General features: G+C 37.9%; 1 long non-coding RNA gene across 1 annotated transcript in view; it reads right to left on the reverse strand.

The window, feature by feature from the left end:
* Positions 1-909: 909 nt before the first annotated feature.
* LOC306889097 overlaps positions 910-18,255 on the reverse strand; it is a 47,441-nt gene continuing 30,095 nt past the window's right edge. Inside the window, exon 3 of the long non-coding RNA XR_013786169.1 lies at positions 910-2,617. This is a non-coding gene — a long non-coding RNA (uncharacterized lncRNA). The remainder of the gene's footprint in view (positions 2,618-18,255) is intronic.

The following is an 18,255-nucleotide window of genomic DNA, read 5'->3' on the forward strand; positions in this document are numbered from 1 at the left end:
CGAGTGCACACATGCTATAAAGACCTTGCAGGGTAAATAAGAGGGTGAAGGATGTGATAAACACAAGCAGACTGCCTGTTCTCACACACACACACACACAGTTGTAACATTCACCTATAATGTCTGTGATCATCTCAAATGGGCTTCGTTATTTAAGACACATATATGTGAGACAGCACAAAAATGCAATGCAATTTTATTTAGTTGACTGAGGTCATTTCATTAGGAAAGAAAATGAAATGCGGAGGATGCTTAGCTTTTGATCTGTGCTCCGTATCAAGCACTAATCAGCATCTTCACATCTGAAATGCCCTTGGAGAGCTTTTTATCCTGGCGGTAAATGGACTGACTGAAATTGCTTATTCAGTTGAAGAGAGTTTTAGGCACGATTCCAGGCCTTTAACAGGTTTTATTGCTGAAGTACTTTTTTATCTCTGTTCTTGGAATGACTGAGGGAGTGTGGCCTTAAAATATGAATATGCTAAGTAATGCTTAAAAGCCTTCACAGAAACCGTAATAAAATGTCTTATTTTGTGTCTCATGGACGAAAGAAGGCCATAGAGGTTAAAACGATGACAGAATGTTCTTATTCTGTTAAGCTAACCCTTTCTATCCCGTGCACAGTATAAGAGACGTTTTTCCAGTGACCAAGTGTAGACCGGAAATTTGCCGGACAGTGTGAGACTGTGGAGATTAGAGCGCCCTCGTCCGTCTTGTGAAATTCATTTTGGCGTCCCTAAAATCGCTTAGGTGAGAACCACAACAGCTGCACTTATGGATAGAACAGCCGAAATGCCTTCCGTCCACCGTACACAGAGAGATAGTTAAAGACAGGGAGTACGGGAGGCTTATATATCATATAAACCAGATAAGAGTGGATTTTTATTAATGACAATCTCAGTAAGTGGTGCGCAGTTTAAGTAAGCATCTTTATTATTATAGCATTTATATGATCTTTTATTATTACAGATATATCATCATTAGTACATACTGAACATATTCAGAAAAAGTCCTCAAATACCAGCAGTATTTATTTATGATATCATATTTATCATTTTATAATTTTATCATTTATCATTTTATCATTTTATCATTATTTATCATTTATCATTTATGAGTTATACCTTTAAAAATTGTATGAAGATTGTTGAAGAAAGATTTATGCCCTTTCTTTTTATTTAGTGCTACTGTTTTATATTTAGTCTATCTCTTTTTCTCACTGTCTGAACCTTATCCGCCTAGGGTGTTTTAGCGGGAGAACCTAGGGTGTTTTAGCGGGAGAATGTTTTAGCGTCTCGCTCCCATAAAATAAATTCTCTCCCACTCAGATTCTCTCTCTCTTTATTCATGGTTAGAGTTGGCATGTTGGTTTTTTGTATTGTGATGTTCAGCCATGGAAGAAATTAAGAGACCATTCCAATTTTGTATTTATTCATCATTTCTAGATGAATTGTGGCCATTCTGGTCAAGCGTCTGTTGAATTTCAACAAAATCAAACCTAAGAAGTGACAAAGTCATCCAACAGCAATGTGAAAGACTGACAGCATGACAAGACACACAAAAACTGTGATAAAAATCATAGTTGTTGCATAAAAAATAATTTGAATGTACAAATATTCCTTTTGTTTTGCTTAAAAGTGAACATGAACTTGTTTTCTTTGCAGTATTTGAGGTTTCTTCCGTTTTCATATCTGCAAATAAGTGCAAATAGAAACAATATTTTCTGGAGTATTGTTAGTATTTTTTTGATTTTTTTTCCGCCGATGTATCCGAGTGAAAGGGCTTCTGGAAAACAGAAAAATGGACGATGGGGCTTGAGTTCTTCTTTTGGGAAGCGGAAGTTAAAAGCCTGGCCATTGGTCAGTCAATATAGTTCCGCCCTCAGGCTAAGAGATACGTCAAGCAGAGAAGAGATCTCATTTAGCGAGGGAGGTTCATGTTTTAGAAGAAACAATATGAGGGCACACAAACAGTCAAAAATATGACCTGCACACATAAAACATAATAAACACTGCATTAATAAAAAGAATCAGCACAGATACCCTCAATATTAACCTGAACCGGGTTGACAGCTGGCAATTACCTTTCGAATGCCCCCTGCTGTCAGTCAATCCACAGCAGAAGGTGACAGGTGCAGTCTCATGACTTCAGGGTGTAGTGCACATGTAAGAGGATTATAGAGATACTGTGATGTCATTGCGCCGGGCGGTAAAATTTCACCTGGCCCTGACCCGTACGACTGCACTGAATCTTCTCAGTATCAACACAGCATTCAAGCCCATTTTTCTAAATACAATATATCTCCAGAACGGATGTTAAGTGATGTTTCAAGCCTACAACCTATTAGCTGATAACTTAATAAAACTTTTAATAAGTTGTTCATTTAACCATGCATTTCTGTTTTTATGCGTTAGCCTCCATTTTCCAAGTCTTGTTCCGAGAAGACAGAACGTGCCATATGGGCTCAAAGTCGCACGTGAAGCGGGCATTTGCTGAAGAAGGGTGAATGACAGATGGCTCACATCTCGCCAGGCTGCAGAGACCGGGCATCTTGAATGGCGTTCACACTGTCTGTGAGGCCTATTGTCATGTTCAGATGCTCGATGGCGCAACGGATCTGAAAAGTACAGAAGCACAAATCAAGAGAAAAATGTTTCTATTCAGATTAAGATCCTGTAATCCATTATTTATTTGTTTAAAAGAATGGTATTACTCAAAAATGGACATACTGTTTGATATCATTCCTCAAAAAATCCCTCTTTTCTAGTCTCAATTGAAATTTGGGTTGATTTTTTATTTACTTTGTCAGTCGCCCTCCGTTAATTGGTGCCAGACACCTCAACTGCCGCTCTATAGCCAGAACTCTCTTGGCTAAATCTTTTTAGATAAACACGGAGAAGCTTTACCATGGATCATGTACCCTTTGTGTCGGGCTCCCCCTTTACCGCCTAATGGAGCTGTACAAAACGCAACTCACATTTCCCAAAACCCAGATGTCCACAGTGATGAATCTCCTTAAGTTGGGTCTGTCTCTATGCATTGCGTGGGTTTCATCATGTCCTCATATATGTTACAGCATCTGTCATCGTATATCTTGCCACCGGGGCTTTGCGTTCACAGATGGGAGACATTTATTGTGAATAAATAAACATATTGTGGATTGTTTGGTAGATTTCACACTCGATGCCTGCTAGTGCATGCGCCAAGTTCAACTCAGTGCAGTTTAAAGGCAAATGTAATTTTCCTGTTCAGTTCATCTGACGAAGAACAGTTATGGGTCAGAGCTATTCCATCTGTCAGGCAAATTCATTTTAAGCTCATCTAATTTACAGTGTCTTCAAATCTAAAGCAAACCTTTATTGATCTGAGCTTTTTCGAATTCTCACAGGAATTCGTACCTATTTTATTCTTAACTATTTTACATGGTGGCTAATTCGTAAGATTTATTTGTATGTTTTAGTTCGATTTTCTCAGTGACTGTAGGTTAAGAAGAAGAGCTTCAATATTGCGTTTTTCTAATAACCATGTGTTTTTGTACGATTTACAATGAATGTATTCAAATGAATTATCCTCCATTGAGATCAGATTGGCTTATATTACAAATAATTTTATTTTAAGGGATAGTAAAAGGACAATATTTGAAAAGTTTTGCCCCAGTGACTCCCACAGTATTTATTGTCCCTAATATGGCAGAAGATGGGGGATGAGATATGTTTGGTTGCTGATATTCTTACAAAAATCATCCTTTGTGTTTAGCAGAACAAAGAAAAAGAGGTTTGGAAGAACCGGAGGGTGAGTAAATGATGACAGAATTTCGTTTTGGGGTAAACTGTGTCTTGTGAAGCTACACATCTCAATGAAACAATGAAACAATTTTGTAATAAAACCAAAAGATAAAATATAATGCACTGGAGGAGTTTCCGATTGTTGGAAGACTGGTTTAAATGTGTAATTTCTAGCACTTTACAAGAGTCGACAGGTTTTGTGTTTGTGATTTTTATCATTATCAGTAACAGATATCTGAGCTGTCCAGAAATGTGGGTAGGAATGCACTTTCTTTTAATGGTTTTGTTAAAAAGACCGACTTCTACAGAAAGATATAACGTCACTTTAATCTCAGCGCTCAAGGTCAGTCTGCTTTGAAATCTTCATATGTGGTCTCTAATTATATCTATAGAAATACTTTTATTTCCTCACTTTAAGGTGATCAGAAAGTTGGCATTGAACTTCTGTACAATCCGGCCAAGATCGGAGCTGTCCACTGAGGGTCACTGTCACACTGAAATTATGGGTAAACATCATCCACATCAAAACGGGCTCAAACAGAGGAGAGCACAGGTCAAGGAGGTTCTCCACACAGCTGATTTGACTCACACATATCGATTTTCCATTACCTAATGTCTTCGTCATTGCTGGCTGTGCTCCAAAGGCCCGACTGAGCAGTTATGAAATTTCATGGAATCTACTGTATGTGCAATGAGAAGTCTGTACAACAGATAAACAAGATTCTGATCCGAGCGTTAAAAGTGGCAGAAGAACAATCCGATGACTTGCGCATTATTTCGTGGCATTTCCAAAGCAGTTTCTGCATAGACTCTAGGCCATATTCTGAGGTTTACCTGCCGTGATATAACTGCGATATAACTATGTGAGAGTGTGTATACACATGAATGCATTAGCTAACCATCCTCTGTAGCACCATTCATAACCCTGGCCCCTGGAAACGCTTATGTGGAATCCACGGAATGTGCCACATCTCTCTCTATGCTCTTCTCTCCCGCCTCTTTCCATCCTGCCGATGTGTGGACTTGTTGAATATTAACCCTGTGGAACCGCTAGAACCGAAGACCCGGCTCCTGAGGGCTCCTTCTCGAGTTTAGGCGTTCCAGGAAAACAGCATGCCTATAGCGGAGGGCACGTGGAGCTCACGCACGCTCATTCTTCTCTTTAAAGCAGCAGGATGATTTCCCCGAACAAGCACGGATTATTTAAACACATAAATCATTTCGAAGCTCCGTCACAGAACTTTCTCTCTAATGCACACACGCAAAAATACACAAATACAGACATATGTATGCAGTCGATTACTGACACGATACGTTTCTTATAGATATTAGTGATTTATATAAAAGTTGGAATAAAGCAATAAGTACAGAGACTGAATGTGTTACACAACCGTGCTAAAATCACTTACTGTATGTGGTTTATTCTATTTTTGCGAGGTCACCAGCAATATGAAGTCTTTACATTTAATGTAAATCTAAAGTAATGTAAATCAACTGTAGGCTGTTTATCCTTACAAAGAGATATAGCGTCATATTAAATAGAAAATGTGCAGACATTCATTTATTTAGATTTTACAGAAGAAACCATGTGACAAAAAGAAAACCACCCAATTTACTTTTCTATAAAGGCCAGAAAGCACATTTATCATTCAGGGATTTTCCAGACACCATTCAATTGTGTGCAGCGCATTTATATGTCTAAATCTCAAATGCAGCGGCATGCCCAGATACATCAGGACAAGACTCTCTGCAGTGAGATTATCAGAATGCCATGTTTTTACCATGTTTACTGTGTCGTAAATGTGAACTTTGAAATCAAATGTGATCCGCAAGAATCATGTTCTACAGTCAGAACCCAAGCTTTAAATTAGTTTGTTTTATCAAAAGCAAAACCACTGAACGTCGTCTTATCATGCTGGATTCCTTCTTAAGAAATTCATGACCGTTTGAAATTGTGGCGTGTGAATGTGTGTGTGTGGCTGAAAGTACTACACAGCAGCTGTGTGTGTCTGTCAACGAATAGAGAAACTTCCTGCTAAGACGTACAGCAGATTTACAGCAAAGTCAGGGCAGGATGCCCTAGAAGTCTTGCCGGAAGCGTTTGTGTATAAGTGTGTGTTTGAATTTGTGTGTCTGAGTGTGTGAGTGCACTCTCATCCCAGGAGCTTTTACAATGATGTCATTGTTAGGCTACTGTTTCTTTAATGAAATGAGCTGTGTGTCAGGGTGGCTCTAAACTAGAGTAACGCTGACATCAGCCTACAGTAACAAAAGTCCATCAGCTGTTTGATTTCCTGTTTAATACAATGAACAATAAGTGCAGTGCAGTGAGATACATCCGCCACTCAATATAAAGCCTGTTGCCATCTATTCTGTTAAATTATTTTCAAGCAGTATTTCATCTTTCAAAAATATTGTGCGTCTTTTTTTTACGTACTTTTAACAAGTAAACGATTTTCAATTGTTTGGTGAATTTTTCTATTAAGTATCAATGTATGCTATATAAAGCTGAATGTATATATCATGTGTTATTTTATACTTATTATTCAAAAGAATGATTCAAATTTTAGTCAATAAAGCAACTTACACTTTAGCCCGACATGGACACGTTTGGGTGTTGGATGTTTTACACTCAATGAGTTGTATTGTATGTTCATATAATGATGGACTTTTCCCGTAAGGGTCATAATTAAAAATTACCGATAGATTTATGTGGAGTTTGGAGGTTTCTATCTGTACCATAAAGCTGACAGACGTCTCTTGTCTGCTAATGGTGGAAGACCCCCTCGTTACCCAATTTTCCCTTCTTCCCGTTTTCACAGAGCTGGTCTTTCAGAGTAGAAAGAGTCACTCATTCAGCCCTCGTAGCAGCTCGTGATCGTGAGCCACAACCTTAATAATTACTAACTCATGAAAACAAATAAACAAAGAGTTACAACTGGACACTACCAGAGACAAAGATGCAAGCTTTCAATCTGCTCATGCCAGCTTTCAAACTCTCTGGATGACACATGTATTTCAATAACTGTGAAAAGAAACTTGTGAACACACAGTAGATGTTTTTTATGTTTGTTGGTTTTAAACTTTATTGGAAATAACAGATTGCTATAGGTCCAATAGTGATTAAGAATCTGTGATACATGGGGCCCTTTCAGAAAGGTGGTTTAGTGAAAACTCTGACTATATTAACCCTGAAATGAGGGAAACTCTGTGTTTTCCGTTTCAGAATGGGAGGTATGTCAAACCTGATGAAGCGGGGTAACTCAAGCCCATTTCTAAAGTAGGTAACTTATACTCAGAGTCAGTAACCATAGTAACTTACTCTGGGAACCTAACCTGGTGGAGAGCAGGTTTTCTTTGGTATATCCAGAGTTTATTTTGATCTCCTCCGCCTTTTAAAGCGCAAGTGGTGTACCTCATTCATTAATACAGTCATTCATGGCACACATTTTGATCACACAGAGACCATCACAGTGACTAATATGTCATATTTGCTTTTATAGAGAATTCAGTACATGAAGAGGCTGCATTTATTCATAGGGATGTATTTTGATTTCAGGAGAGCAATTTAGGACCCGCGTTGAATTTTGTGCATTTTTTTTCATAAAATGGTACCGTTTTTCTCTACAGTGAATTAGATATATAAAAATATATCTCATCAACCCTAACGTCAATAACATAAGCCATTGTACGTGTATAACATCAGAGCATAAGTTTCTATGGACGATGAGAAATTACTTAATAAATTGTATAACTATAGTGCATGCATAAAGAACAATACATTTTGACATGCAGCCATTCCAGCTAAATTTGGTCAGAGCAGGGATCGATCCAGCGATCAGTCTGACGCCCAACGGGTGTCCTATACACCATGACGTCAAATTCGCATAACTTGAGCTGATAGGGAGTGAGAACATACGATTTTTGTATTATTTCTGTCTTATTTCTGTTCAACTTAAGTCATTGTATGCAGAGCGGAAAGTGTGCCTGGCTCTCAAGTGCTTTCTGCTGCCATGTTGCTTTGTTTTGGTGCCGTTGAATGGTGAATCGTAATATCAGAGCTCCATTGATCATGCCTTGTCTTAGTTGTGGTGCAAGCGCTTGACCCAAGGTAAGTTGACAGAACTTACTCAAATCAGCTGTTCTGAAACCAAAAACTCAACGTTTCGCATCTCTGTGTAAATCTACTCAGAGTTCACATTTTGACTCGCCGTTGGTTGAACCTCCTTATTGAAACGGGCCCAGGGTGTTGAAGGCATTATTATAACATTTAACATTTATTCATTTGGCAGGCGCTTTTATCCAAAGCGACTTACAAGTGGTTTTTTACAGTGGCACATTAATGCAGAGCAATCAGGGGTAAGGTGCCTTGCTCAAGGGCACTTCAGTCATGACCTGCTGGCACTGAGATTCGAACCGGCAACCTTCTGATCACAAGCCCAACGCTCTGACATTATTATGAAGTATTACAACAAACTTAAAGGGATAGTTTACCAATAAACAAAAATTAGGTTTTTTATTCACCCTAGAGTCATTTCAAATCCTCCTCAGGGCACAAAAGAAGATATTTTGAAGAATGTTGCTAATCAAAAAACAACTGTACAAGTTGACTTCCATAGTATGGACACAAAACCAATGCAAGTCAATGGGTGCCACCATTTTTAAGTGATTTTATAAAATTTTTGGGCGAACTATCACTTTAATAAAATATATTTTCCTTCAGACTGAAACCTTAAAGGCTACATTATAATTTTTTTTATTGTTTTCATAAATCAGTACTATTAGTCACATCTCATGTTTGTCAGTGGGTTTTTCAAATTATAAAAGGTCCAGTGTGTAGTTTTTTTGGAGGATCTATTGACTATGTCTTTAGAGGTGCATAATGAAGCATTATGTTTTTCTTACCTTATAATGAGTTTTTTCTGTCTATATACACCGCAGGTCGCCTTAGTTGGAATTCGCCATGTTGTTTCTACAGTAGCCCTAAACGGACAAACTGCTCTACAGAGCGCATTTTCGTAAATATGTTATCTCCTTCAGCAAAGAAGCAAAAACGTAGCAACATCTTAGTTCTGTGTCAGCCACCGTAGTCCTTCGAAAGGGAGGAGAGAGGGGTGGAGTGAGCCGTTGGTTGCAATTCACAACCTCATTGCAAGATGTTGCTAAAATGTCCACATTGCTTCTATTTTTTTCATTTGTCAAGTGGCAGTTTTGGAGATATGAGGTTTGAGTCTCACAGCAACGATATGAGACATAATGCATAATCCCCTGTGTTTTTCCCTTGCAAAGCCTGCTAAACACAGTCAATTTAACATTATGCATACAAGGATACCAAAAACAGCAAGATCCATCCACAGAAACGATGTTGTACATGCCTAACCACTTACTATAAATATATGCAAAAAATATGTAATTACACTAGTCATTGATGCCCCCTGTATTTTCTTCATTACGTTAAATGAAACAAATGCACTCATTGACCTTTAAGCGGTGTGTGTGGGAGCTCATGTGGTTCTGGCTAACAACATGCCATTTGTGTGAATTTTTCATGGACTGTCAAGTCTAACAACAATTCACATTCAAAGAGAGATTGAGACAGAGAGCCAACAGTTGTGACCAATTTATGGCTTTTTTACGATCTGGGGTTTTCAGTGGGGAAAGTAGAGGAGCTGACGTCACAGAGCCTCAGAGCTATGCGAGTCTGAACCCACAGGTATTCCACAACGCCACAGAACAGCACACGGGCAGAAAGCCCAACACACACAGACGCATACCCCTGGCTTATAAGATCCCTGTGTTTGTGCGCTTTTATAGGATTGGAAGTGTTTATTGATGAATATAAAAAGTGAATTGCATTAAAAGGCTTTGACATGAATGCCGTGGCTTTTAGGTGGAATCAATTTTAGCACATTTAAAGTGACAGTTCACCTCAAAATGAAATGTTCTAATGAAGTAGATATTTATTAAATGAGGATATTTTTAAGACCATTTGTTACCATACAACATTCTCACCTATTGACAAAAAAAACTTAATATTTCTTCTTTTGTGTTCTTCTGAAGAAAGAGTCACAGACAGGTTTTGAGTGATAAGTGTGTACATAAATGATGACTATTTTTTTATTTTTTAAGTGAACTATCCCTTTAAGAACTCATTCCCCATCAAACCATAGAAATATGCGTTACTGTACACTGTGCATTGAATGTTATGCTGTAGATCACCAAATATCAAGCAAAATGGCTTCTTCAAACAAATAATAACTCAATTTTTCGAGCTATTTCTGAAAGGACTTTAAACCAGCTGGTTTCAATGCCATTTTAAGAGAATATACAATGTTTCCCTGGAGCTCACACGGGCGTCTTAGCAAAGTAACCACAGGTGTAGTTCATCACAGTAACTATGGACACGTTACACTGTTTTACAACCAGGAAGTTGTCAAAACATTTTCTTCTTAAATCTTTCGCTTGGAAAGTGGGCTTGTAAAATGTTTCTCTCTTGAATTAAATGCCACTTTGGTTTATATTTTGTAATGTAATAGTAATGATAGTGCACTGAAGGCAAGTTTGAAGAACCCAAATGCGTGTTTATTAACTCGAAAACATAACACCCAAAACCAACGTTACAGTAATGCAAAGGCATTTATATCTGTTGAATAATACTATAAATACTAGGAATGCTTGACAAAACGTTGTTTTTGAGAAGCAAAAATTTAAACTTTTGACTGGTTGTTTCAAGAGAAATGTATCCACCTCAACGACTCTTACCCAGTATGTTTGGGATTTCCCTGCTGGTTAAACTTAGTTTCTATAAACTTCCTAAATGATTAAGTCTTTGCACACATCATCTCGATCTTTTCAGCTGATCTCACAGGAACTACTTTGATTTCCTGCCTCTTAGTTGCTGACAAAAGAGAGCCCCTATCACTTATCAGCTTCGGTTTTCTTTCATGCAAATTAAGCTTTCTTTTCATGAGCGTTTCTGCCCAGTTGAACTTGTAGGGTAAGTCCCGCAAAGCTTAGCTCTTGTACACACTCAAACCACAGGTGGTTTCTCATCAGACAGCCTCTGAGGAGCTCCGATCTGCAAATATTATCCGAGTTCTCACTTTAAAAAAATAAAATTTTGGAGGCGTAACGATGTAAATGACAGCAGGGAGAGGAAAGGGACGTGCAGCATGTTCCGATCCCCGCGTTATCGGCCAAAACTCCCTCTCGTTCACACTTTCTCTCTTTTCCTCACCTCCAAGTAAGCCACATGGGTGTCTGGCTAAGCCAAAATAACAGACACGAGCAATGAAGGACATAAAACAACACAATCAAAAATCTTCTAAGAGACACACAACTTCACATATTTATTATTACTCGAATGTTTTTTCCGTTATGCCTTGCAATGCACAAAACTTCACACTGTTAGACTCGCACGTACTGCCCAGTCTCTCCCTTGCACATGCGACGATTTATCCACTAGTCAGTGAAAAACCTCAAGAACACACCATTTTTTATTCACCTTCTGGCCTTTAGCTACACAAAACAGACCTGTTCTTTGGCTTGTTGGTAGTACCTGCTATGGCAGATACTTCATACATTTTGATTAAAGTTAGGTTTTGTTTTTCAGAATACCTGGTTCGCTTCGCATTGTTTAATGCGTTGTAAGGACAAAAAAATATATTTTGATTTGGCATCCCTGCTGAAAAAAACTATAGAAACCATCAAAGAAATTATTTTTTATTTTAAATACTATTTTGAATCATGAGCTTTGTTTATTAAAACCATTAACAGAATTCCTTTTTGTAGTGTGCCTCGGGCACTATTATTATTGGATTTAGTGGTTCCCATCTGTCAGATATCACCCCACCAATAGAATTCATCACAAACCAGTAGACAACATTATAGTCTCCAATACATTTCCCATTAAAAACATAACATTTTCTATTGTGTTTATCACAACAGGGATATACTGTATGTAGGCAAACATTCTCTGCTGAGACTTTCGGTGGGCTTTTGGATATTGATTTAGTTCTATTTTAAACGGACCGCCATCCTTACTCGTCTGTTTTGTCAAACACTCACCAAAATCTTCTCTATTGTGTGTGCAAACCTTTAGGTAGTACTTGCATAGTAAGTGCTTCAAACCTAAATAAAACTTCAAATTACGTGGCCTTCAGATGTTGGATTTGTACCTTACGGATGATAAAACACTCCAACCGATACCAAACCATGACATAGAAATACTTGGAAGGCTGGGCATGATGTATTTCGCATTGGGCAGTATTTTGGCTGCACTTATGTCTTACGGAGAATCTTGCGAATATCTTGTTTGACGTTCTCATTGCAAATCTTCACCCACTCAATTGTACACAACGTCAAATTGACTGAAGTCAATGTTCTGGCAGAGTTCCAGCAAACCCTATCATCACATCTTATCACAACTCCGATTACGTCTGCTTGGGACGCAGGCAACAGTGCTTGAGCTGACACGTGGCTGATGATGTCTTTTAAAATGTGTTTTATCGAGGACACTGATGTAGACACAAAAACCACAGCGCTATTTTTGGTGACACTGGGGTTGATCTTATAGCTATAGGCCCCTAAGTTCTTAGAAACTGACACGGTTAGTACATTCACTGCATATGCAAGCAGAGCTGCTGAGAGGCACCACGGTTTGAACAAGAGCAGTTTTAACCGCCGAACCACGTCAGTTTGTTGGGTTTACTATAATGAGATGAAAGGTGTGAAGGGTTTATCTCGCTGAGAGAAATGTAGACAGGTTTAGCACGAGGAAGCTGCCGGTGTGAAGTAGCAGTTTTGGGCTAATGCAGACTTCCTTCACTTTGAGATCTGTTCTGGTGACGATGAAAATACAACCACAGGAAGTTTTGTGAAGTTTTCTTCACCATGTTTGCAGTCAACTTAAAAATTCATAGCGAAGAAAGTGGAATTTTGCAATGTGTGTTTTGCTAACTTTCATACGCTTACTAACATAGTATGCTAACTTATGAACGAAAATAAATAAAACGTTTGAAAAACTTTTACTTTTAACATCATGGCAGAGCATTTTTCTTTGTTTTCACTTTTGTTTTTCTTAGAAATTAGATTTTTTTCTATCCAATGTCCAGGCTTGTCCTTATCAATGTCGACATAGTAGAGCATTATTTGTTCTGTATCTGAGAGGATACAGTATTTTTTCATTTTTTTCCCCTTCCTAAACTAACATTCACACTTGCACACACTTCTGTTTTTTATAACCCCTCCACCTGAGTGTTGTTCTTCCTACCCTCTCCCACTTGATTTCTTGTCCATTATAGCACATAAACGATGCCATCTGTGTAAACAGACACGTTTATTAGCCCCTCCCCTTCACTTTCATGATGAGAAGCACCACACAGCCCTACGGTCCTAATGAGAAAGGCTGAGCGATGGGGGAAAAAAGAGAGAAAGTGAGCGAGCGATGTAAACCACTACACCAGGATGTGGGCTGCTTTACTTTCCTGCCTTTTCATGTATTATCTTATATTGGGCTTGTAGTTTTTGCTCGTCATTATTTTCTTCTCCTTTGTTTGCAGTAGTTTATATTGCAGTCTTGCGTTGTGTAGAAGTGCTATTGTCATATTTGTCATTTGTTTATTTAGTGGTTTCTTTTGACGTCTGATAATCGGGTAAGTAGAGTCACTTTCTTTGATGCGCAAACTAGGACAGACCGTCTGTAGAGCCGGAGAAAAGTGCAAAGAGGAAAAAGTCCACACAAAAGTTCCCATCTGCCCACCCGCTGTGCTGTGATTGGTCTAAAGGTAAAGAAATGTATAGTGACGTGCTGAAAGCGGTTTTCCACTGCTGGTGAAGTGTGGACGTAACATCGACCTCAAGTCAAAACACCAACACTGTAAAATATCAACAAATTACTCAAAATGTCAGCTCACTGCAGAATTTAAAATAACAACATTGAGCCCACGACAGGTTTCAAATGTAGAGTTCAAATTTCAGCCAATGTTTTTTTTCCTTCAGAAAAAGAGCAGAATAAAAGCTATGTAGATATAAATGATGTTTCTTAACACTGGAAAGTGTGAAATTTCCTGTGGTTAGAGCCCACGTGCCAAAAGAAATGCCAAGACAAAAGTTGGTGACAGTGGTGGAATGAGACGATATTTTTACGGTTAGCGACCGTTTCATCTGTTGTTTGTTTCTCTGCCCACAGTGCTGCCTTTCCGCTGCCCTTTGTTTTTGTAAAAAATCCAAAATACTCAAAGTACTCCCTTGTTTTCATGTCAAAATGAACAGTAATCAGATTCAAAGTCCAGTTTAAACAGTTTCCAACTGTTAGTTATGTGTATGTCTTATAGCTTTCCTGTAGCTCAGTGGTAAGCACGTGGCGTTGGTCGTGGGTTCGATCCCAGGGGATTGCACATACTTTGAAACAAATGTATAGGAAAAATGCAATGTAAGTCGCTTTGGATAAAAGCGTCTGCGAAATGTGTAAATGTCTTACATAATGATGCGTTATGTTTTGTATTACCTAATAATGAGCAACTTCTATCTACATACACCGCGTGTTCCCTTACATGGAATTCAGCCCTGAACGGAAAACTGCTCTACAGAACGCGTTACAGAAAGTGCTTTGTCAGCCGCCACAGTGCTTCGAAAAGGGAGGGGTGGAGTGAGCCGTTGGTTGCAATTTGCAACCTCACCTCTAGATGCCACTAAATTTCAAACTCTGGACCTTTAATTTGTTTATTTACAGACAAAAAATGGATGCAAACAGTTTTAGTTCAAAAATGAAAACCAACTTTGGCTTCATAATGTTTCAGAACTGTTTGCTGTGGAACAAAAGATGATTATTTTAGCATTTTGAATTATGATTCTTTAGCATCGAACATCAGTGAGTATATAAGTGTTTAAAGTCGATACAGCCGGATGTCTTACAACACCGGTGTTGTTATTAATCTGTGTAATCCAAGTGAAGCGTTTTAGCAGGAAATATTTAGAAGGATGCAAAGAAAAAAGGTGAAAGAAGGAGCACAGAGAGGAAATGCATTCCTGCATTAGGTCTCACATACGGGTGGATGTGTAGGAACGCGAGGAGCAGGTATCTGCCTGTTCAGCTGGCATGGAGAAGGGAGCGGAGAATCTTGTAACGCTCTTCGCCAAGCCGGCTGTTGGCTGGCTGCACCAAAACTCTTTTAACAGCTGCTGGTGGTCAATCAGTTCACGGCACGGTCATTGAGGTCAACTACTGTATGTCGGAAGCTTCCGGAACAAAACTTCTCACCTGTTTTTGACAGCTGTAGGTCAATATGAAGCCTCAAAGTTGAAAAAGTAGTTTTTAAGGAGAAAGAGGATGACATCACGAACTTGAGTCAGATGTATGTTTTATTTGCTGACTTGTGACGCACATTCAGAGAAGAACTTGAATCAGTCTTTCAGTCTAAGCACAGACAAAGCTTAGCTTTATGTAGCAGGCATTAGTCTGTGACATAACAAGATTAAATGAGTGATATTCTGTCCTGCAAGTAATTGATGATTAGCTGATAAAGATATGTTGAGGCTTAATGGGCCAGTGCTATTTATACCGCACCATTGACAACTACGAGAGCTGCTCACACTCGAAACTCACAGGAGATACAACACCACACACTTATTTATATGTACATTCAAATTTACATTAATTCTGGAGCAGCTTGTACTTTCTTAACACAACCTTAAGAGAAATGACGACAACTTTTTTTACTTCCTGTCTTCTGTCATTCGCTTTACTCCTATTGGACGCCTCATGTGTTGTATAGTTTCAAATCTCTTTACACATGGGTATACAGGGTAACCAGTGGCCTCAACTTGCAGCCACAGCTTGGTTAAGGATTAGTCAAACCGATACTATTGAAATGAGCTGTTGAGGTTTTCTTGATTCGTTACTGCACCTCAGGAACGTGAATTGTGACATCCTCGTCCATTCAGAATGCAAGTGTCTGAATGATTCACACATGACCATATATAGCTCTGGCGCCTTTTGATATAACTTGTTAAACATACAGAATTACTACGTGAACTTAACAAACAACAGACGTTACTTAGGTTCGAGACACTTTCATTTCATCCATCGCTTCTTGTGAAATCTGAAATGCTGAAAACACAACGTTATTTATGTAGAGCTTTTACAATTTTCATTGTTACGAAGCAGCTGTACGTGAAAGATATTGACTTTAAGCAAAACATTTACATTTATACTAGCAAAAACAAAAAAGGTGAAAACACAGAAGACATGCATACATAGGTTCAAACACACCCACATACAAACACGGAATCACAACTCCACGCATACAATACACACAGACGCACACATTTAAGAAAGGAGAGAGAAACGCAAGTGAACAATTAAACAGACTATAAATTCCTATATGTAATATTAAATATGTTAAGTAAAGCTGTTAAGTTCTAATTGTAATTCTAAAGCAGCCCCCCCCCGGCAAGTCAAACATGCAAACGCATTTTTTATATTTCACATTTTATCAGAGAAAGAACAAATGGTGATATCTATAATGCTTTGTGTCTGTCTATAAATGTGTAAGATTTTATTTCTGATCACGCAACACTGTCAGTTTAATGTTACGTTTTTAAGTGTCGGGATTGAAGAGTTGTATTCTGCTATACAACAGATTTATGAATGAGCTTGTCTTCTGCAGATCATTCGCTAATGAGGAACCATGTATTTTGAGGCTTTCAGTTCAGCACACAGGTTTTAAAAGGGAAGATGTGAACGAGCCTCACTTACCAAAATGAAACATCAGGATGTAGCACAGACAAATCATTGAATTTGATCGGTTCCAAATTTAGCATGCCACACTCTTCAACAGTAAGGATTGAACAACTAAATATAGAGCTCCTTTTTTCTTCTTTAGGGGTTTTGATCGGGTGCTGAGAATAAAGACAGTTGAAAGGAAAAAAGAACATAAAAAAATCCCATATGTTTCTGAAAGTTGAATCTGAGACTACACTGAGACATGGTATGAAAATGATTCGTAAAATCCTATTTCCTGCATTCAATCGATAAATCATCATTTTCATCATCAAATCTTGCACTTCTGAAGAAGTGTTTTGACAATCATGCTGTAAGAAACAGTTGACCTTCAAAATGAAAAGGATGTCTTCATTTACCCACCCTGTTGTCATTTGTGTGATTTTCTATCTTCTGCAAAACACAGAAGAAGATATTTTGAAAAATGTCGGGAACCAAAAACCGTGGGTCCCCATTGACTTCCTATGTAAGGACGCTAAACCAATGCAAATCAATGGTTTTCTGTTACCAACATGTTTCAAAATATCTTCTTTTGTGTTCTGCAGAAAAAAAGAAAGTCAAACAAAGTAAATATTTAATTTACTCATTTATTTATAAAGCACATTTAAAACCAACCCAAGGTTGACCAAAGTGCTGTACAGTTCAGGAGGCTCAAATAAAAAACAGAATCTATAAATATCTATAAGAAGAGATAACTGAAAAAAAAAAGAAAATAAATAAATAGATTTAAAAATGATTCTAAAAATAATTACAATAATACATTAAAGAAACGCACTTAGATAATTAGTTTTCAGTTTTGATTTTAAAAGAGGACAGTGATGACACCATTCAATTCAGTTTTATTTATAGAGCGGTTTTCAGAATGTGCATTGTTCCAAAGCAGCTTTACAGGGGAAAATAAGAAAAACACAAAAACACAAAAAAGGTAAAACAGCACAACATGGTGTTTATAGACCAAGCTAAATTATTCTAGTAAATAATATCTAATAAATGCAGCCTCCCTGTGGTTTATTTAGCATATTTTAAGTGAATGCTTTAATCTAGATTTAAATTGGGCGAGTGTGTCTGACCCTTGAATAGTATCGGGAAGGCTATTCTAGAGTTAAGGTGCTGCGTATGAGAAAGCTCGACCCCCTTTGGTGGATTTAGTTATTCTAGGTGTTATCTGGAGATTTGAGATCTTAGAGAGCGTGATGGCTTGTAGTGTGATATAAGCTCTGTTATGTAGGTAGGGGCTAAACCCTTTAAGGCTTTATAATATATCTGCAAACTCTTTCAGAAAATCAGTGTAGGGATCAGGAGGTCTATACACAGTAGCCAATGTAAAAGAAGCAATGTTTGTTTTACTTTTGTTTGGAACAATTATGTTCAACGCAAGCACTTCAAATGATTAAAATGTATGAATATTTTATGATATTTTGACAAAAATGCCTAGGAAGAATGAGATTTTTGCGGTGTTGCTGTGCTAATGCCAGTAATGAGATCAGTGTCAGTAATGAATCTTGCTCATTTTAAATCTTAAAAGTCAAAGTGTTTTAATTTAGGTTAAAGTAAAGTTTTACTTAAATTGAATTACATCTACAGTAAGTTACTGGCAAACCTGCTGAAAAACTACAACTAAAGTTTTATAGTGTAGTAAAACTCATGTACTTTAAATGAAGGGCAATATCTGTTAGATTATTATATCTA

Source organism: Barbatula barbatula, assembly GCF_947034865.1.
Source record: "Barbatula barbatula genome assembly, chromosome: 23".
Lineage (NCBI taxonomy): Eukaryota > Metazoa > Chordata > Actinopteri > Cypriniformes > Nemacheilidae > Barbatula > Barbatula barbatula.